This window comes from Dreissena polymorpha, chromosome 9 (genome assembly GCF_020536995.1).
Source record: "Dreissena polymorpha isolate Duluth1 chromosome 9, UMN_Dpol_1.0, whole genome shotgun sequence".
NCBI classification, from domain to species: domain Eukaryota; kingdom Metazoa; phylum Mollusca; class Bivalvia; order Myida; family Dreissenidae; genus Dreissena; species Dreissena polymorpha.
Window position 1 is genome coordinate 13,765,435 of NC_068363.1, and position 22,584 is coordinate 13,788,018.

General features: G+C 35.2%; 1 long non-coding RNA gene across 1 annotated transcript; it reads left to right on the plus strand.

Annotated features, from left to right (window-relative positions):
- The first annotated feature begins 1,216 nt into the window (after positions 1-1,216).
- On the plus strand, positions 1,217-2,279 carry LOC127845661 (uncharacterized). Its single transcript, XR_008033311.1, has 3 exons — positions 1,217-1,347; positions 1,648-1,701; positions 2,147-2,279. It is a non-coding gene; the product is annotated as an uncharacterized LOC127845661 (long non-coding RNA).
- Positions 2,280-22,584: the final 20,305 nt, after the last annotated feature.

Genomic DNA, 22,584 nt, shown 5'->3' on the forward strand with positions numbered 1-22,584 from the left:
AAAGATCCCTTTAATTGAAATTGATATTGATTATCTCTTATGACAATACGGTCAATCTCAACTATGTATGGCCCCATTACCAACCTTGGGGCGCCCCGCCCATAATAGGCCACACCCACCCAAAATTGTCTTTTACTATAATTTCTTCATTTCTAAACCGATTCACTTCTAATTGATACTGAACTTCTCTTCTGACAATACGTTCAATCTCAACTATGCATGGCCCCATTACCAACCCTGGGGCGCCCCTGGGTCAAACATTAGGCGTGGGGATAGGCGTCGGCCTCTGCCGCGCCATTTCTAGTATTTGGTATGCATGTGTTTATGGACAAGGCCTTTCCATACGCACACAAATTTTGACACCTGTGACCTTGACCTTGAACTTAGGGTCCGCGTTTAGGTTTTGAAATCTGCCTTTAGGTTTCGAAAAAAGTAGGCATAGAAAAAAGCTCATAACTTCTATCAAGCGTTTATAGGGTGAATAAGTCATCCTATGGTGACAGCTCTTGTTTACCTTTGACCTTGAAGGATGACCTTGACCTTTCACCACTCAAAATGTGCAGCTCCATGAGATACACATGCATGCCAAATATCAAGTTGCTTTGTTCAATATTTCAAAAGTTATTGCAAAACTCTAATGTAAGGTTAAAGTTTTGGTTACAGTATGACGGAATGACAGACAGACAGGTCAAAAACAATATACCCCTAATCATTCGGATCTGGGGGCATAAAAAATGTAAATGTTGTGTACAGTGAATTATTATGGCTGTATTTAATGCTTATTGTCATCTTAAGTTAAACTGTATGTCTGGTCATAATACTCAGAACAGATTGCTTTTCCATATTTAATGAGAACTTTTAGATTTAAAGTGTTTGAAATAGTTCAAATGTAGTTGTACTAAATATAAATTTGAATTTCAGATTTATTATTTGTCAAAGGATTGGGGAAGAAGAATGCTGGTGGAGTCACATTTCCAATCGATGACCTTAATAATGCAGTAACAATAGAAACATTTACGTCTGGATTTTTAATTAGCCGGATTTTTTTCGAAAAAATCTCGGCTTATAGATTGATGTTGTCGGGCGGGCGGGCGGGCGGGCGGGCGGGCGGGCGATCGGCGTGCTCGAAAATGTTAAAGTTCTTATTTCATGGTATAACTTTGGTATGCTTGGACCTAGAGTCTTCAAACTTGACATGAAGGTTGGCCAGGATTAACAGATGACCACTGGTCATTTCAAGGTCATTCATTTGAAGGTCAAGGTCACTGTGACCTTCAATATAAAAAATGTTAAAGTTGTTATAACTTTGGTATGCTTGGACCTAGAGTCTTGAAACTTGACATAAAGGTTGGCCATAACTAGTTAGTAACCACTGGTCATTTCAAGGTCATTCATTTGAAGGTCAAGGTCACTGTGACCTTGAATGTAAAAATGTTAAAGTTCTTATTTCATGGTATAACTTTGGTATGCTTGGACCTAGAGTCTTCAAACTTGACATGAAGGTTGGCCAGGATTAACAGATGACCACTGGTCATTTCAAGGTCATTCATTTGAAGGTGAAGGTCACTGTGACCTTCAATATAAAAATGTTAAAGTTGTTATAACTTTGGTATGCTTGGACCTAGAGTCTTGAAACTTGACATGAAGGTTGGCCAGAACTAGTAAGTAACCACTGGACATTTCAAGGTCATTCATTTGAAGGTCAAGGTCACTGTGACCTTGAATCTAAAAATGTTAAAGTTGTTATAACTTTGGTATGCTTGGACCTAGAGTCTTGAAACTTGACATGAAGGTTGACCAGAACTAGTAAGTAACCACTGGACATTTCAAGGTCATTCATTTGAAGGTCAAGGTCACTGTGACCTTGAATGTAAAAATGTTAAAGTTCTTATTTCATGTTATAACTTTGGTATGCTTGTACCTAGAGTCTTCAAACTTGAAATAAAGATTGGCCAGTACTAGAAGATGACCACTGGTCATTTCAATGTCATTCATTTGAAGGTCAAGGTCACTGTGACCTTAAATGTTAAAATGTTAAAATTGTTATAACTTTGGTATGCTTGGACATAGAGTCTTCAAACTTGACATGAAGGTTTGCAAGCACACTTAGATTACCACTGGTCATTTCAAGGTCATTCATTCTAAGGTCAAGGTCACTGTGACCTTGAATGTAAAAATGTTAAAGTTCTTATAACTTTGGTAGGTAAAAATGTTAAAGTTCTTATTCCATGTTATAACTTTGGTATGCTTGTACCTAGAGTCTTCAAACTTGACATAAAGGTTGGCCAGTACTAGAAGATCACCACTGCTCATTTCAATGTCATTCATTTGAAGGTCAAGGTCACTGTGACCTTCAATGTTAAAATGTTAAAATTGTTATAACTTTGGTATGCTTGGACCTAGAATCTCAAACTTGACGTAAAGGTAATTTAAGTATTGCATTGACAAAAACACGAAAGGTACTTTCCTGTCATTTAAATCAAAAATCCGGCTTCAATGCGGTCATCTCCGACCGCGGAACTCTTGTTTACGCCTGGATTCGTAAATTTATGCATGGATTTTTTCATTTACGCCAGGCTGTATACGCCTGGAATTTACATAATTACGCCCGCTTCTTTACGCCTGGTGTTTAAAATAGTCGCCTGGATTTAAAACCAGCTCATTTGCATAATTCGCCATATTACGTCAGGATTACGTGTCCTTTACGCCTGGCGTATGTGTCCTATACGCCTGGTATGCAAGTTTTGACGCCTGGTTTTCTGATCTACCAGCTGGTTTTTGCTCAATTAACGCCTTAAAACCAGGCGGCTGATTTTGTACAGGTAAAAAACATTTACGTACATTATTCAATGTGTTTACCTGTTAAGAACGCATTGCATTTCAATATTTTGTTCTCAGTTGTAAAAAGATAGTTTGCAATACACACTTTCGGTTTTAGTCTCCAGGATGTCAAAATCTAACGCGGTTAGTTATACCAAACTTAAAATCCACGAACTTACGCTATCCACGAACTTGGACTATGCAATGTGCTTTCTTTTGATCCAAATGCATTTTCTAGATTAACTGACATGTGATATTTGCACTGATCCGAGAATAAAAATGTGAACAGTGCAAAATCACAGGGAAAAGTCTCATTTTTTTTTAATATATACTATATATACTAGTATATATATATATATATATATATATATATATATATATATATATATATATATATATATATATATATATATATATATATATATATATATATATATATATATAACATCGAGACTTTTCCCTGTGTGCGAAATAATATGAGTAAACTTAGAAAAAAAAACAGTTGCTAATAAATAATAAATGATGCACCGAGTGACTAAATAAGTCTTAAAGTTATTTTGATATTACCTAAGTAAAATTATTAATGCAACATTTTGTGAACTATGTTTCAAATTTTAAAGAAAGCAGCCCATGCAATGTAAAAGAAATACTATTGAAGAACACAGCTTGTTTTTAGTACAATATATATATTTATATTTATATTTATGTATATATATATACAAAGGGTTGTTAGTTTATTATTAATTTTGTTATGACATATGGGTTTCAAATAACAAATTGATCAGCCTCTGTCCACTATTGGAAAAAACAGATAGAAATTTGTAAGCATCCCAGTATGAAACTCAAAGCATGTAATCAACAGTTCCATCGACCCTGATTATAATACATTAGTATTGTTAAACTAGGTTGTGAGAGTATAACATCAAAAATACGAATAATAAATAAAGCAATAAATATTTGTAAAAAAAAATAACAACTGCATTTACACAGTCATTTCTTAGTTCTTTACAAAATTCATACCACCCTCTTGTAAATTTCAGTTTCGATTGATTGCAATTTTAAAGTGATATTATGCGCATCTAACAGTAGATGCTATGTTTATAGGTGTCTATCGCAACCGTTGTTTATTTTAGGTGTTTTCACTGCATATACACTTATATTTGTTAAAGCAGCATCAACATAATAAAGCAATATCCCGGAAAGAGAAAAATAATGCATTTGAATATCAACCATATTTTCGTTTTTACAACTGACAACAGAAATGATTTGATGTACGCTGTGAATCTAAATTAAGTTTTAGTGCAGATTTGCTCATACGACACAAAGACACAATTTTGTTTTACTGATATTTTCGGCTTAGAAGACTGGACAGTCATGTAAAATATCAAATATAATATATATGTTTTATAAACAACTGGTAGCAAGATGAGTTGTAGATAATTGGTCAGTTACCACATTTCAACTAACTCTTTTGACCTGTTAATTCTTTTCAGCTCAATTCAACAGTGAAAAATGGGCATGATATCACTTTAAGATACAGTAACTTAAGTGATATACATTTTTAATTAAAAAGGTGAATTACATGTTGGTGTTTCCCTGTATCAATATTTTCTTACTATTGGCATAAATGATCACACTGTGACTCATAGTAAAAACTTGAGTAATAAAAGACTTTCAATCTAGGTAAGTGACCCAGTAACACAATCATGTTTGACAGCTATTATTTACTTTAGTTAATACACACTTTTTCTTTAAATATATAATTGTAATTGGTTGGGAAAGCAGATTCTTGATTTTCCAGCACTAAGCAGGATTTCTTAATATAGGTCTCACAAGACTAGTTCAAAAACAATGTGTTGATGCTAAATCTGGATACATGTAAGAAAAGAACAAAAGATACAAGTAATATTTTTGTTACTTTAAATAACAATAATGAGAAATAAGAGTATGCTCCATAAAAAATATCATATATTAAACTCAAATTTAAAATATAACAAACCTAATTTATTTGAATTACTATAATGCTAATCAAGCCTTAACACACTTAACACATGGACCATGTAGCTATTATAACGAAAGGATTCGTAGTCGAAATAGATGCTTTGCGTATTTTCACTGCTACAGTATAATTACCTCCCTTAGTTTTAAATTTGCCAGGTAAACAATATGAAATTGTAACTTGTTCTTCATAAAGTAAGTTAATTGTATGGCTAAAAATAAGGTATTAAGCATTTAAAGAGTATTTGATATTTAAGGAATGTTTCTAGTAAAATCCTGCGTTTATATTCGGCTTGTTTCCGTGTTAGTGAAGGAGAAATGCTGATCGGTAATCTCCGTAGAGTGCGGATGGAATTCGGAAGCGTCGGTAGTTTCCGGATCGTGTCTTTCCGTTGGCTAGGTGGCGCTCTGTTTGCTAGTATATTAAAGGCTTGCAAATAGGCAAGTTAGGGGAGTCCTCCGGTGTATGCGAGCGGATCAACATATGAAGAAAAGGGACGTTACTCTAAAAGAACAGTATTCTTGAGCAGTTGGGTATTTACGTTGGCTTCAAGCTTTAAACGGTGCTGCCCGGGCTGCAGAGTTCCTGTTTCTTGGAGAGGGTCTTCAGAGGGTTGGAATCTACGGACGTCGTACAAGGCAGTGACGGAAGCTTCACCTAAGGCCTTGGGGTGACGTGAGCCAGTGTCTTCGCGGAAGCCAGTAGCCTCACGGAGGCGGTGACATGTAGCTTCACGGAAGCCGGAGGATTCGTGGAAGGAACATCGGCATTGTGAGGCCGCGCACATAGCGCTCGGTGGCGACCTCAGGAAATAGGTCGAAGGCATCGATTCCCCTCTTTTGGTCGCATTGTATATATTTAAGGCGACTCAATTACTCTTCATTTTCCAATCATAAGGCAGGTAGCCTGAGAAAAATTAGTTTTTATTAATTGTTATTTGTAATCGGCCTTCCGAGGGTTTCGGAAGGCACATCGACGTTGTGAGGCCGCGCACATAGCGCTCGGTGGCGGCCTCAGGTAGTCGGCGGCTCGCGCTACATATTTGGTGGCAGCGGTGGGATAGGGTACAGAAACCTATCGACAGTTCTAACCTGTCAAGCCCAGGCCTCAAAATGGCTCAAGGTGGTGACGCAAGTCTTCTTGAAGCAATGGAGCGGTTGAAGCGGGAAAATGAAGCCCTCGTTGCAAAGTGTGAACGTTGACTTTGGAGAAGGAATTTGATACATTAGAGCGTGACAAAATCCGGAATGGCTTGTATACTCCTGTCCCTGAAAGAGAGACGCCTGTGCCTCAATCAAATCCAAATGATTTTGTAGGAAACGTCACATTGAAGAAGACTCCATTGAAACCTCTGAGTATTGTGAAGGCAGCTACGTATGATGGTCAATCATCGTGGCGAGATTATAGAGCGCACTTTGAGACGTGCGCCGTGATTAATCAATGGGAATACAGCGACAAGGGATTGCATTTGGCATTGTCGTTGCGTGGCCAAGCGCAAGGGGTATTGGGAGACCTTGCACACAATTCCAGAGATAATGACTCACTGTTGCAAGCCTTGGAAGAACGTTTTGAGCCTCCTAACCAGACGGAACTGTACAGAGTGCAGTTACGTGATCGCAGACAAAAAGCATCGGAGACGTTGGGAGAGCTGGGGCAAGACATTCGAAGATTAAACAACCTGGCATACCCCTCTGCACCGGCAGACCTGAAAGAAACATTGGCCAAAGAACAGTTTCTTGATGCTCTTCATAGAGCGGACATGAGACTACGCATCAAACAGGCCCGACCAGTAAGCCTCAATGATGCCATCAGACACGCTGTGGAGCTCGAAGCTTTTTATCGTGCAGAAAGAACTAAGCCTGACAGACATGTGTCTGCGGTAGGTACCGATGACAATAAGCCAATGAAGCAAATGAATGAGCTTCAAAAGATGGTTGACATGCTCAGCAAACAACTAAATCAGTTCATGGGCACCGCAGAAACTTCAAAACCCAGATATGGTTCAAGGCCAAGCGTCATGGAACGACGGTGTTATACCTGCGGTTCAAAGTCTCACTTGAAGAGAAAGTGTCCTGATAATGGTGGCTTTGTGTTTTCGGTTCAGTACGAACCATGTTAAGTAGTGAGTAGTTTTATTTTTGGCACTGATGTTGATACATTCATTATCTCAGGAAGAGATTCGCTATTGCATTGTGTATGATAGCTCTTGTTGAAGTTTGCTTGTGTACAGTTTTTGGATTAGTTGTAATGTTTGATTGTACTAGTTATGTATATTGGAATCATGATGGGACTCATGTCAAATCGGAGGCGTGGGTAATATAACGAAAGGATTCGTAGTCGAAATAGATGCTTTGCGTATTTTCACTGCTACAGTATAATTACCTCCCTTAGTTTTAAATTTGCCAGGTAAACAATATGAAATTGTAACTTGTTCTTCATAAAGTAAGTTAATTGTATGGCTAAAAATAAGGTATTAAGCATTTAAAGAGTATTTGATATTTAAGGAATGTTTCTAGTAAAATCCTGCGTTTATATTCGGCTTGTTTCCGTGTTAGTGAAGGAGAAATGCTGATCGGTAATCTCCGTAGAGTGCGGATGGAATTCGGAAGCGTCGGTAGTTTCCGGATCGTGTATTTCCGTTGGCTAGGTGGCGCTCTGTTTGCTAGTATATTAAAGGCTTGCAAATAGGCAAGTTAGGGGAGTCCTCCGGTGTATGCGAGCGGATCAACATCTGAAGAAAAGGGACGTTACTCTAAAAGAACAGTATTCTGGAGCAGTTGGGTATTTACGTTGGCTTCAAGCTTTAAACGGTGCTGCCCGGGCTGCAGAGTTCCTGTTTCTTGGAGAGGGTCTTCAGAGGGTTGGAATCTACGGACGTCGTACAAGGCAGTGACGGAAGCTTCACCTAAGGCCTTGGGGTGACGTGAGCCAGTGTCTTCGCGGAAGCCAGTAGCCTCACGGAGGCGGTGACATGTAGCTTCACGGAAGCCGGAGGATTCGTGGAAGGAACATCGGCATTGTGAGGCCGCGCACATAGCGCTCGCTGGCGACCTCAGGAAATCGGTCGAAGGCATCGATTCCCCTCTTTTGGTCGCATTGTATATATTTAAGGCGACTCAATTACTCTTCATTTTCCAATCATAAGGCAGGTAGCCTGAGAAAAATTAGTTTTTATTAATTGTTATTTGTAATCGGCCTTCCGAGGGTTTCGGAAGGCACATCATCATTGTGAGGCCGCGCACATAGCGCTCGGTGGCGGCCTCAGGTAGTCGGCGGCTCGCGCTACACTATTTCTCATGTGTGTAAACAAACATCATATGAATAATTACTTGCAAGAGAAAAGTATTTATATAATTCATTATTGAATTTACATGTTTACAGTACAATAAGGTGTTGTTAAGTGGCAAACCATATAAAACATTTTATTGTAATAAAGTAAATAAAGACATGTATGGGGATCTTTGATGAATAGATTGAGTGTTTGAATATGGTTTTACATTTCTATAATTTTTGGTTTTAAGTATATTTTATTTACAAGACTGCGTCAACTAGAATTGCTCAAAACACCAGATTTTGGCCAAGATAAATGAAAAAATAAGTTGTAAAATTTTTGTCAATGAAGGGTTATTTATTCTAAACTATTTCTACTACCATAATTACTATTAAGTTTCTTTTTCTTTTTAATAATTATAATAAATTCAACCAAATAGATGTACAAGTAATATAAATATAGGAATTATAATTATTATTTAAAGACTGTTACTAACCATTGCACAGACTGATAAGATATCATTTATTTATGTAATACTAGCATATCTAATAATAATAATAATAATAATAATAATAATAATAATAATAATAATAATAATCATAATAATCATAATAATAATAATAATAATAATAATCATTGAATCGATGTTATATCGTGAATATTACAGCACTTAACATTAAATCTTGTTTCAGTTTCAGTTTTGCCTATTTATCAACACAGCATAGTAATTTTTCATTTATAAGAATAATTATAACATTTGTTGCTTTCAAAGACAGTGATGTTCTATGATAGTTCAATATTTTCATTTAAATAAAATTTATTAACCTTGTTTTACAATTATTTCTAATAAAGTATTGAGCTACTTCAGTCTGCGTCGCGAATAGCCTTTTATCCTGCCTCAGTTGCAAACATTGACCTAATAAAGCAGGGTCGGATAAACTAGTTGATATCCGGCAGTACATCACGTGACCGTGATCTAACCGTAAGTATGTGTTCATACGCGCCGATTAACATGTTCTAATATTTGACCTTTGAAATTTATTGGGACGCATCATGAAAGTTATCGTAATATTATATATCATCATTTTTATCTTCTTAAAAATATATTACCGAACCAGACTACCGTATTTATCATGTTCATTTACTTGATTACGCAATTTTTATCCCACTTTTACAGCGAATTCGGTTGATTAAAGCCCCGTTTATTAAATTTCATCTATAATCAACGGCAAGGCTATAATCAATGGCACGAAATGACGTCATCAACTGCCGAATCGGGACTACTTTTTCCCACGCACATCGTCACCTGTATTTGCCAAGTGCATCAATAATAAAAACAATCTCAAAAGTTTGTCAATCTTAATGACCTTAAAACAAAGAAAAGTAGCAAAAAAACGTGTGTTGTCATTAATTTTTATTAAAACCTCTAGTATTAGGTAAATTTAACACTATGCAAATAGGTTCTGTTGTTGTTGCTCCCCTTTGAAGAAGTCAGTTCGAGTTGCTCCCCTTTGACCGTAGAAAACAATCGTCTGGACCAAGAAATCCTGTGTTAATTTACAAGCTGTACTCGGATATGCGTCCATCTGATTTTTCTTCAAAGCATCTTTTCAACCTGGCAATACGCACAAATGACACTGCATCCCAGTGGTTCTTGCGTCAACAATTGGGTGTCAACAAGCTAGGTCAGATGCTGAAGGCCATGGCAAAAGACGCCGGCTTTCTCAAGCACAAGAGAATAACGAACCACTCAGTTCGCAAATTCCTGGTCCAAAAACATCGAAATGCAAACATTCCACCCACTTAAACCATGGCCATAACAGGGCACAAAAATGTCCAGTCCATAACCAATTATTCCAACATATCTGTTGAACAGCAGCAAAAGTGTTCATTCTTGCTCAGTCCAGTAAATGTAACAATCCAACAGATTTCTCTTGTTCACCTTCATGCACCGAAACTATGGCCGAAATGCAGCCTAGACAACCGCTGTCTACCGTCGAACAAGTTGATCTTGATGTTCGCCCCACCCAGTCACTTCACCAGCAAATGTCTTTCTCTAGTTCGAACAACTTTGCCTCACAATTCTTTGGTGCCACTTTCAACATTCAAAATGTAAATAATTAGCTTAAATCCAAGTAATCTTTGTTATTTCGTCAAGAAATAACCACATATTATAACAAAGAAGTAAATATTGTGCACCTCGTGATCGACTTGATAGTTTGATATCGAAAGTAAATTGTGTGTGGTGTTAGGCTACGTTGTAAACAAATGTAGTTCCTTGTATATAACAACTTAATGTCATATTGATATCATAAAACTATAAGATTTGCAATTCAATATGATTAAAATTGTAATTAATAAAGCTCGACACTTTGTTACAGAACGATATTCTGATTTAAAAAAAAAAGATTATTTGATCAGCGGTTATTTCGCCAAGGCTCGTGCTTTTTGTTTTCTAAGCCTCGCATGATAAACCTGATCTATAATCAACACTAACCTATTATTCTCTATATGACGTATCTAGTGTGACGTCATTTCTCTGACAAAACATACTATCTAGTTTCTCTCAGGATTTTAGGGACAACAATTTTGACGTGGTGGTTTTAACAGTATTTTTTAATATTTTAAAGCATCGAACGAATCATAAACGATTTTCGGAGTGTGTGTTTGTCATTCATAAGTGTTAACTTCGATAGGAATAAAAAGATTCGCTACGACAGGATTACGGTTTCGTTAATCGGGTTTTGGGTCAGAATGGTTAGCATTCGATACAAACGCTATCAAAAAAGAGTGAGGTTTAAAATACATTCCGATAATAGAGATGGAAAACAGAAATGGATTCCGACAAAGGGATGGAAGAACAGACAATGAATGTGTATATCGTTGTACATTTATTGTTATAAGCAATGGATTAAAGTTGTCATTAAGGTAAATAAAAGTTAGTTTTTGTTTTGCTGACGCATTTTGATTTCATTTTTTTACCAAGAAAAATATCACATTCTCGATTCGTTTTTTATTTCTTCTCTTAAGAGTTTTGATAGGAAAGTATTAAAAGGAACAGTTTAATGTGGAACTATTTTTAGCGTGACACAATCGGTAGTTATTCGGTCGTCAGGAATGTAGGAGGCCCGACAAGAATAATTATATTGTTATGTAAATTAATCATTTGTCTTTGATAAAATGTGTCAACGGCATGAAGCAGGATAAATCGAATACATGGTTGGTGCCGAGATGGAGAAAGTTTATCCGGTTCGGCCCGAAAAAGAAAAATAGGGCTCGCTAAAGCTCGCCCTATTTTCTTTTTCTAAGCCTCACCGGATAAACTTTCTCCATCTCGGCACCAACCATGTATTCTCTATATAACGCTGGCGGATCACGCGTTGGGGGTATCAAAGCCAAGATGGTGGGCATTAGGTACGAGTCCACTCTTTACGGAGACTCTGGAGTTGGACGAAGTGTTATGATTGATACACTTCGTGTGTTGTGTATGTTTATTTTCAAAATTTACAAAAGTGGTTTTACAGCACAATTTTTACACATTTAAGAGGTAATCGCTCACATTTATGTCTAATTAATGATAATTTTATGCATTAGCAAAGATTTAACAAGAAAAACTGAAGTATAAGTTGAAATCAATTTTCTATAGGAAAAGGACGTTAACCGTTTATATGTAATCGGTAGATAACGTCTAATTATTTGGACTAGGGTATAATCATCACACCATTTTACTGCAAACACTTACTTAAAGCACAAATTGTTCCTTATGAGAAATTAAATGCAAATGGTGCGCAATTAATTACTTATGGCAAGTAAGTTGTGAAAACAATACCCGTTACAAATTGTATGCGGTAACAATTTAATTTCAGTAGAGCTACAAGTACACATGTATACTTCATCATGTCCATTTATAGAACTGAATTACACAATTTTTCTACAGCCACGTGATAATGTTACTTAAGTCCCTTTGTACGCATCTGCACCGTTTATTATACACGATGCCATGTAAAACCCGTGTTTTTATAAGAGCGCAAAATTGTTGCTGACAGAGTAAAGTTCCACGCATGGAAGCATTTGTGTCAAGACACGCCATGTGCTGTAACTAAATATAGACATCAACTTGGTACATGTAGTATTTTAAAAATGGAACAAGAGCACCGCATAACGGTTGCCAACGCTCGGCTGTGGGTGCAGTTTTGAATAAATGAAAGCTTGTCATAACTTTTTATTTATTTTTAGAGGTCACAGTGACCTTGGCCTTTGACACCCAAAAATGGGTGTGGCATGTAGAACTCATCAAGGTGCAGCTACATATGAAGTTTCAAAGTTGTAGGTGGAAGCACTTTGATTTTAGAGCCAATGTTCAAAACCTTGACAAAATGTTAAGGTTTTAGGACACGACACGAGCTGTCTATGACAATACCTCGGGTTTTCTCAGAAAACAGCTGAGCAAAAAAAAAAATTTTTACTTTAATATCGGCATTAAAGCACACAACGAGATAGTATTGACACATTGAAGCTTTAAATAATAGAAAAAATACGTACATTTACAAATAATCAATTAAATTAAAGTCGCTCATTGATTGGTCGTTATAACCAAATATGAACAGTTCTAGATGCTCGCACATCGCGCCACTTGATTGGTCGCCAGACAACTCACCCCATTGCCAACACGCCGCAAGTCAACTCGCCCTCAAAAAAGGACAAGTCGCCCCAAATTTATTGGACAACTCGCCCCAACCTAAAGACAACTCCCCTCAAATGTATTAACAACTCGCTATGCATTATTTTGTCATATAAATTATACATTTATTGAACATATGTGTAATATAACAATATTTAGTAAAAAACGAAAGTCGATTTTACGGCGTTCCCGGTAATTTAACATCTTTGGACTCATTCTTCAAAATAGACCCAAACGACCAATACGGGAAAAAAGAAACATTCAAAGTTTATATTCATAATTTATACTATAAATTTTGTTTTGTTTAGTTACAGCGCGTGCTTTCAGTGTATAAGTTCCGCCCACAATTACTGCAGAATATCCGATTTTCTTCTTTGTTTATATAAAAGTTTACTGTTTCATACATGAAATGCACAATTTCCACGAGGATAACATCAAGATTTCCATCTCCGAAGTAACTGTCAACGATTTTATCGTGGTCGAGTACACATTACGGACCGATTAATTAGTGTGCTAGGTATAAGCCATTGAGGTCAGAATACACTAAATAGTTTCCCTATATAATTCAATGTGAAAGCGACAACTTTAGGCCAAAATAAATGCAACATTGTGCACATAGAGAACCCGATAACCATACCTTTTCTTAAAGGCCATTCAAAGCGAAATTGATTTATGCAATAAATAAGATATGTCATGTACAATGCAAGAAAAAAAATGACACAAATCAAAATCGACTGTATTTGCAACTTTTTTTTCGGCCGTTTCTTAGTTGAGTGTAACCTTTTTCAGTGCAATGCTTTACTATAGTCTTCAAGTTTATTATATTTCAGGGATTCAGTAGTGAACACCTATTCATGCCCTACCATTATATCCGAAAGATAACACCCGAATACTAGATAAAAGTGTAAAACATGCCTTCCTGTCAACTATGGTATTGTTTTAGAGAGTACAGCACCTTCATGAAACGGTTATTTAGTGTACTGTAACCTTGAATTGATATTGACACGGGTTATTCAGGTCACAATATACTAAATAGTTTCCCTATATAATTCATTGTAAAAGCGACAACTTTGAGCGAAAATAAATTCAACATTTTGCACATAGAGACCCCCATAACCATACCTTTTCTTAAAGGCCATTCTAAGCGAAATCGATTTATGCAATAAAAAAGATATGTCATGTTCAAACCAAAAAAGAACTTGACGCTAATCAAAATCGACTGTTTTTGCAACTTTCTTTTTCGGTCGTTTCTTAGTGGAATGTAACCTTTTTCAGTGCAAGGCTTTACTAAAGTCTCCAAGTTTATCATATTTCAGGGATTCGGTCGTGAACACCTATTTATGCCCTACCATTATCTCCGAAAGATAAAACCCTAACAATAGTTTAAGGTGTAAAACATGCCTTCGAGTCAACTAAGATATTTGTTTAGAGAGTACAGCCCTACATGAAACGAGTATTTAGTATATTGTAACCTATTCACGCATGACGGACACCACTATTCTGCGGCCACTGCGGCCATATCTGCGGCCCTTTATGCGGCCGTTCTGCTGGCAAAATCGAGTGCAGTATCAGTGATTTATTGACTGATAAGATGATAAGATCTACCCCCAGGAACGATATACACTGTCCCTGCTACCTCTTTACATGCTACCACATACTGTTTTTGTTTTATAGTTATTGTTTTTATATATTTTATGTTGGCTGTATCAACTTACAAAGTATACGGTTTTGTTATTTCCCATACGGTAATACGGATAAATGAGGACACATTTCTAAAATTTTGCCGTTAATTTCATCTCGTTTTTTCCAGAATTATAATAACATTTGGGTTCAAAATATATATTGTTATAAGTACTATCTTTTACCCCCGAAATTAATTAACTGGTTTCAAAGGTATCCGGACAATCTTTCCTACGGACATTCGCTCCTACGCTAAATTTGACAGGGCGGACAGTCGCTCCTACGTTGTTTTGACAGGGCGGACAGTCGCTCCTACATTATTTTGCCAACCCGGACAATCGCTCCTTCACTATTTTGACTCCACGGCCAAACATAGTATACGCGGATACTCTTGTTCTTTCTTACTGACAATCGAAGAGTTTTGTCTTGAGTAGATATACAGCTTGTTGTCAAAGCGCTCCGATCCGAATACTTAAATAAGAAGTTTTTTTATGAAACAATCATAACTGCAATACAAGTCTAGCTTTGATCACGACTATATATATTTAGAGAGAGAGAGAGATAAATTGGCCAAACATTTGAAGAATCTATATTGATATAATGTGTGTTAATTGACCTTGTGCTCGAATTGTTGTGTGTGATTTTATCAACTAACAATGCCTTTAGTAGTGGGGCATAGCCAGACAAAGTACATGTCTGATTATTTGTGTAAGGGTTCGTACTCAGTGTTCTCGTATTCTGGATATAAAGCGCTCCAGTTTGTGTACGAGAAAGACATTTTTGAAGTTGCGCCTTTCTTTTCGGTAAGTAACGAACACAGTTCACATATATAATATCATAATAATAATAATAACATTGTTTACAGCAAATACAAATAATTGTGTGTGCAAACATACAAAGCAATTATGATTGCATTTTAATTATCTTGCCATATATTTTCAACACATTTGATTGAAAATATGGAAAAAACACAATTATATACTGTCCAAACATTCAAAGTCCACATTCACATTTTCAAACATTGTATATTTGTTTGTGCAAACATACAAAGCATCCATATTAGGTGCTGTCTGCTGTTACGGACCTTGGCTCGAAATAATGCCGAAAATGCCCTCACTGATGAATTTTATGTCGAGCTAGAAAGAGGTGCATGCACGAGTATTACATATCACTTACAAATAAAATTGCTATTAGTCCCTGAAAGATATGGTTGGTAAATAAATAACTTCCTCATTGTCGGATATAATTTAACATTTTTCCCCCAACATAGGCTATGTCAGATGAATATCTTTAAGTTCATGTCGGTTGGATCCTTCGGGCGTTGGCGTTGACGTCGCTTGTTACAATTGCTGATGAGCTTGTTGTAATCAGGTCTTGAAGCATCTGGAAGGCGGTCATCGGCCGCTTCACGCAGTATCCGATCAACAATGATACCAGCTGACTCAAAGCAATGTTTGTCAGTCTCGGCGTTTAACCTGTGAATAAACAATAATTTTTAGATATAACGCCCGATAAGTCAATATAACTTATAACATGGGCAAGTAAGAACTTTATTGATTTAAGAAGCCGTCAAAACACAAAAAATACCTTGGTGGCGATGACGATACCTTTCTATATTCCAGGTTTTGATGGATGGGTGTGTTTACATTCGTTCACGAGGAAGGACTATCCATTCTTTTGCACTATTACGGGACATGTCGTGGTCTTATTACGGACGCTGCATCGCGATACTGTTGTCTGCCTACTTTTGTTGAACCGCTTGTAGACATAGGTGAACCCGTTACTGGACACTAGTTTTCTTTTTCCACGCTGTGAACTACTTTCGATAACACTGAATGTGACTTCTGATTCCAGAATACCCACGTGTTCGGGATGAACCGAGGGTTCTTCAAATGATCAATAACATAAGAGTTCAATTTTAGTAATACTATAAGGGAATATTTAATTGTCCCCTACCGGTTTCACCGGAGGGGACTTATGGTTTGCGCTCTGTCTGTCAGTCAGTCTGTCAGTCAGTCTGTCAGTCTGTCTGTCACACTTTCCTGGATCCTGCAATAACTTGAAAAGTTCTTCATATTTTTTCATGAAACTTGGATAGATGGCAATATGGACATTATGCACTTCATTTCATTTTGTTCCTACGTCTAAAAATTCTGGTTGCTATAGCATAAAAAAAATCTGACAATGGTGGAAATTTCTGACAATGGTGGAGCCAGTAGGGGACATATATTGCTTGGCAATAGCCTTGTTTATTATATTAAAATATTTCATATGTAAATGCATATTCTTTAATGTACATCACGCTAAATGCGGCCGTTCTTCGGCAAAATCGAGTGCAGTATCAGTGATTTATTGACTTATAAGATGATAAAATCTATACCACATACTGTTGATAATTATCATTAATATGTGCAAGTGTTAGAGTATTGTATAAATTAGAATGGGAATGTTAATTGACATGATATTACTCATGAAAGTTTATTATAGTAATAGATCTACTTAAATCTTAAAAAATATATTTTTTAAGCTACTCTGTAAATATAAAAAAGTGTATAAAAATGTACAAGAACACTCTTACAAAAAAATGTACAACTTGTTTAAATTGCAAAAAAAAACACATAATTGATTAACATTTTGTTTTAATTGTGTAAATTAAACTATTATTGTTTAAATTACGCAAAATTATAATTGATAAATTTTGCTTTAATATGTTAAAATAATTACTATTAATGATAACAAATTTTCTGATAGAAAATATCTAGATATGAGATGGGTATAGTTGGGAATTGCTAAAATACGGACGAGCGTAAGTATTATTTACGGACGAGCGTAAGTATTAATTCTAATAATGCAACGTTCTTATATGAGTCGCGTTCTGAAAAAACTGGGCTTAATGCATGTGCGTAAAGTGTCGTTCCAGATTAGCCTGTGCAGTCCGCACACTTTCCGCCTAAACTGGATCTTCGTGTAGAAGAGATTTCCTTTAAACTAAAAATACCATAAAAGCGGAAAGTGTCGTCCCTGATTAGCCTGTGCGGACTGCACGACTAATCTGGGTTGACACTTAACCCACATGCATTAAGTCCCGTTTATTCAGAACGCGTCTCATATTATACACTAACCGCTGAATTACATTAACTAAAAGAAGAAACCAAAAGGAGAGCGTGATATACTAAGACAGTATCAATACTTTATTTATCTCACAATAATGTACAAACATTTATACAATAATGTAAATCAACACTTACGTGTATCATAAATAATTTGATTAAAACAAAATACATAAGTCGAGTAAGCATGATATATATGTACATTAATAAATGCATTTACAATACACACAACTCTTGTGAAATGATAATGAAACGAGTAGACATATACATGTTTACCTAAAAATACACTTCTGTGTGCTTACAAAAACAATAAAAAGGTATTTTAGTAGTTTTTGTTTCCGCTGTAGGCATCTTTGTCATTTTGGCATTTTTTGGAAAAGGCTGAAAAGTACCATTTTCTTTACACGCAATCAAATGTTTGCATCAGATTAACATGCTTTTTTAAGAAATGAAGGGCGCTCATGTGTCTTATTTATATTTTTCTGTGCCTTTAATTAATATTATTTATATGTGACTACGTGCTTATTTTTTTTAAGAAATGACATATTCAAATGTGTCTTATTTATATTTTATCCATGTCTTAAATTGTCTATATTTATATAAGACTACATGCTATACTGCCAGTGTCATGCGAAAATGGATCTTATTTCTTAATGTCCACCTTCACACTTAATTAGCGCCGTCTTTACTTAGGCTATCTCTATTTAAAGAACAGGTTACTGTGAACTTAATAAAAATGTGCAACGGTGATGATGTGGATTCATTCTCGTTGTCAATTTTAAATGCACACAACAATTGAGCAATAAATGAAATCAGTTATTTTGGCAGTATATCCAATTTGTCCAGTACAGTAGCCAGGTATTGAGCTGATAAGATACACCGTGTAGACTTCCCCTGTTTTATTATTGTAATAGTTATTTACCTGATTGGAATAAATGAAGTCAGGTAAATGATATAAATAGGGTTTATCAAACCTTTAATCGATAAGCGATTATCTAATTAAAATGTACGGAGTTGATGTAATCAAACGTTGTTTGTTCTCAAGTTTTGTGTATTACTGATGTCAGTCAAAGCATCTCTATCCTTAGTCTTATTTATAAGACGCGCACAGAATTTAAAGATATTTTTTGTATGGGCTAAATTCTTTTCAAATAAATCCAATATAAAAAGTAGCTTAATATTTGAGAGCGTCAACAAGTTTGACTACTCTATTCTATATAGCCGTTCATACTAAATACCATTAATGACCACTAAGGATCGCTAAGTACCACTTAGGATATTTATGTAATTTGTAGTAATAAGGGGGTAGGTAATTAGGATACATATTTGTGTTTCTCTTGGCCAGTAATTCCAAATATTGATAATTGAAAAATAAAATTAGTTGGCAAACTGCCTCATGAACACTTTGGGACTTTTCTAACGCATCAATTTTCAAACTTGAATACCTGAATATTCAGGGGCGCAACGGCTAAATCGGCATGTTGCAAGCCGGTTAGTTATTAAAGGGATCTTTTCACATTTTGGTAAATTGACAAAATTGAAAAAAGTTGTTTCAGATTCGCAAATTTTCGGTTTAGTAATGATATTTGTGAGGAAATAGTATTACTGAACATTTACCATAGTCCAATATAGCCATTATTATATACATGTATCTTTTGACGATTTGAAAACATAAAAATTATAAAGCGTTGCAACGCGAATCGATTGAATAATTTGGAGAGTTCTGTTGTTGTCGTTTAAATTTACGAAACTACGAAGATTGCTTATATAACGTTTAAAATAACTAAATTGTGTGTACCCGGCGGAATAGCCGAAAGGGCTAATGCGTTTTTACTTTAGACTTACTCTAGGACATCGGGGGTCACTGGTTCGAGCCCTGGTACCGGCAACTTTTTTTCCTTTTTTTTAAATTTTATTCTTGATTTTTACTAGAGCTTTTAGGATCCAATGTTTACATTTATCAATATAAAGCATTTAATGACAAACTTCAAAATATGCCAAAATCTGTGAAAAGGCCCCTTTAAGACGTGTAAGTTTATGCGTTTTACTTTTCGCACTGTTATTATTTAACGTTGTACGAGTTTGCAAAGTTGACTTTTGAAGGAACGTTTTTCATTTGTTAAGTTTTATATTTTGTTGTTTTTCAATTTCACTTCAATTTTCAGGAATTATCAGATATGTGTTGCATTATTCTGGGTCCGAATTTCCGTTAAAAAAGGGAGCTATATTGATATGAATAAGTGATGCGTTGGAAAAGTCTCCAATTGTATATATATAGAGAGAAATTGAGTGCTTTTCGGTGGCCTAAAATACTATTGTGCTTTATATTTCAACTTAAATCATTCTTTAACGAAGTTATTATTGAATAAATAAATATATATACCTCTTTTCAATCGGCCTTTAAAAACGGCCTTTATACCTTCCTTCATAAAAAATAATAATTAAAATCTGAATTGAGAATCGCAAATTCATTAATATTCGTTTAAATCGTAAAAAAAACTTTCAATAAAGTTGCATTTTAAATTCAATCTACATTTTTTGGTTTGGTACCTAAAAATATTCTTTTTAAAAAAGTTCAGTGGTAGCTCAATCATGCCCCTAAATTCTTTAGTAGTAAATTACTGTATGCAAAGCATTAATTAATCAATTCAAAATTAATCACCAGTTTGCAAATATATGCACCTGATGTTTTTGTAAGCCCATAATAGGTGTCATTATCACCTCATTTTAGGTATATCTCTTTAAAGATCCATTTTACCGAAACCTCCACAATATTCACTAAATAAACACTATTTATCGAACCTGTTATTTACCGATTTACACTTTACTTTTGCAAATTTCTACATTTAATAACGAAATATCGTATTTTTTGTTGTCAAGTGTACGTGCTTGACATATTTATTTACATATTTATAAAATAGCAGTTTTTTAATGCAATCGGAATTTGACCTTTAATTTGATGCAATCCACATTTTTTAGCGGCCAAGCGCAGAATACTGCGCTCGGCCGCCGATGGTGTATTGTAATATATACAATTATGATAAGAAACAGTAGCAGACAAGAGGCATCAGGTTGATAAGAAGAAATGATGTATTTATTGAACGTGAATAACATCACCAACTAAAAATGTTTTGAAATTATAAATTTGCCCAGAATAATTGTATGACATCAATCATTTATCAATGATACTTAAATGCTCTGTTTAAAAGCACAAATATCAAAATGTTGGCAGAAATAAACAGCTTTTTAATTTTATTTCTAATATTGGTGGTATTAAGTAAATAACTACGTATAGAAATCGTGAACAATACATAGTAAACTTTTTTTATCATTAATCTACCCATTAATACGATATATAATATTAATTTATGATATTATATATGTGAACTGTGCTCGTTACTTACCGAAAAGAAAGGCGCAACTTCAAAAATGTCCTTCTTGTACACAAACTGGAGCGCTGTATATCCAGAATATGAGAACACTGAGTACGAACCCTTACACAAATAATCAGACAAGTACTTTGTCTGGCTATGTCCCACTACTAAAGGCATTGTTAGTTGATAAAATCACACACAACAATTCGAGCACAAGGTCAATTAACACACCTTATATCAATATAGATTCATCAAATGTTTGACCAATTTATCTGTATATATATATAATTATTTTTTATAGAATTTAAAAATACTGCGTTTTAATGCGACCTAAATACAACGTTGCACATTTTTATTAAAATTAATGGATGCCGCGCGGTGACAACGTTAATTAAAATTTCTTACATCTCTTAAATATCTTTTATCCCACTTTTACAGCGATTTCGGTTGATTAAAGCCCCGTTTATTAAGTTTCGTCTATAATCAACGGCACTTGCTACGTTGTAAGGTTACGTTGTAAGCAAATGAAGTTTCTTGTATATAACGACTAAATGTTAAATTGATGTTATACAACTTTTAGATATGAATAAAATTGTATTAAATAACGCACGACTCTTTGTCACATAACGATATTCTGATTTAGAAAAATGAATATCTGATCAGTGGTTATTTTTGGAACGCGGAGTAATACACTGACATTGGTAACACTACAGTCATTATCAAAGTACGACAAACACTCATGAAAACGCGAAATTACCCAGTAAAATTTATTTTGTTTAAATAAAAAGCTTTACTGAATAAAAAGTTGGATAAATAGAATAATAGGTTAGTTTTGATTATAGATCAGGTTTATCATGTTCGGCACGAAATCGAAAAGGCTCGTGCTTTTTGTTTTCTAAGCCTCCCATGATAAACCTGATCTATAATCAATACCAACCTGATATTCTATATATAAAAAAAACACGTGTTTTTATAACAACAAATAAATGCAAACAACGCATCTATTTTGCATGTCTTTTTGTTGTTGTTTATGGTTGTCTATCATAGGCCCTAAGTACTATCCCTACCACATATAGAGCGCGAAGCGCGACACGTATTATTGATTGTAACAATGAGTTGTGATAAAGGAAGCAGTCGCTTATCAAGGAGGAGCTGTGTCCCAGCAACCCGTTTCCCTAGAGTCAAGCACTCCTCGGAGTTTTTTTTTTTAAGAAACACATATAGAGCGCGAAGCGCGACACGTATTACTTACTATCCAGGTGGTATGGACCCTTTGGTATGGACTTTTTTTAGGTGACACTATCAATGCGCATTTTGTGAGATGAAGCAGATTTTTTAAAACCCACACAGTTCTGTTCCATAAATGAAAATTGCACACGGATGCCAGTAAAAAAAAAGGAAACCAATGTTAATGAAATGAACTATGGAATATTTGGGGGTTACAACACAAAATCATAGATAATGGTTATTTGGGGGTTATAACACAACATCATAGATAATGGTTATTTGGGGGTTATAACACAAAATCATAGATAATGGTTATACCAGTATCTTTTTCTATGTTGTTTAAAATAATCGGCCAATATATTAATATTTACAGTACAAAAAAATCGTTCCATGTAACTTCATTGAGTGCCTTTTACACTGAA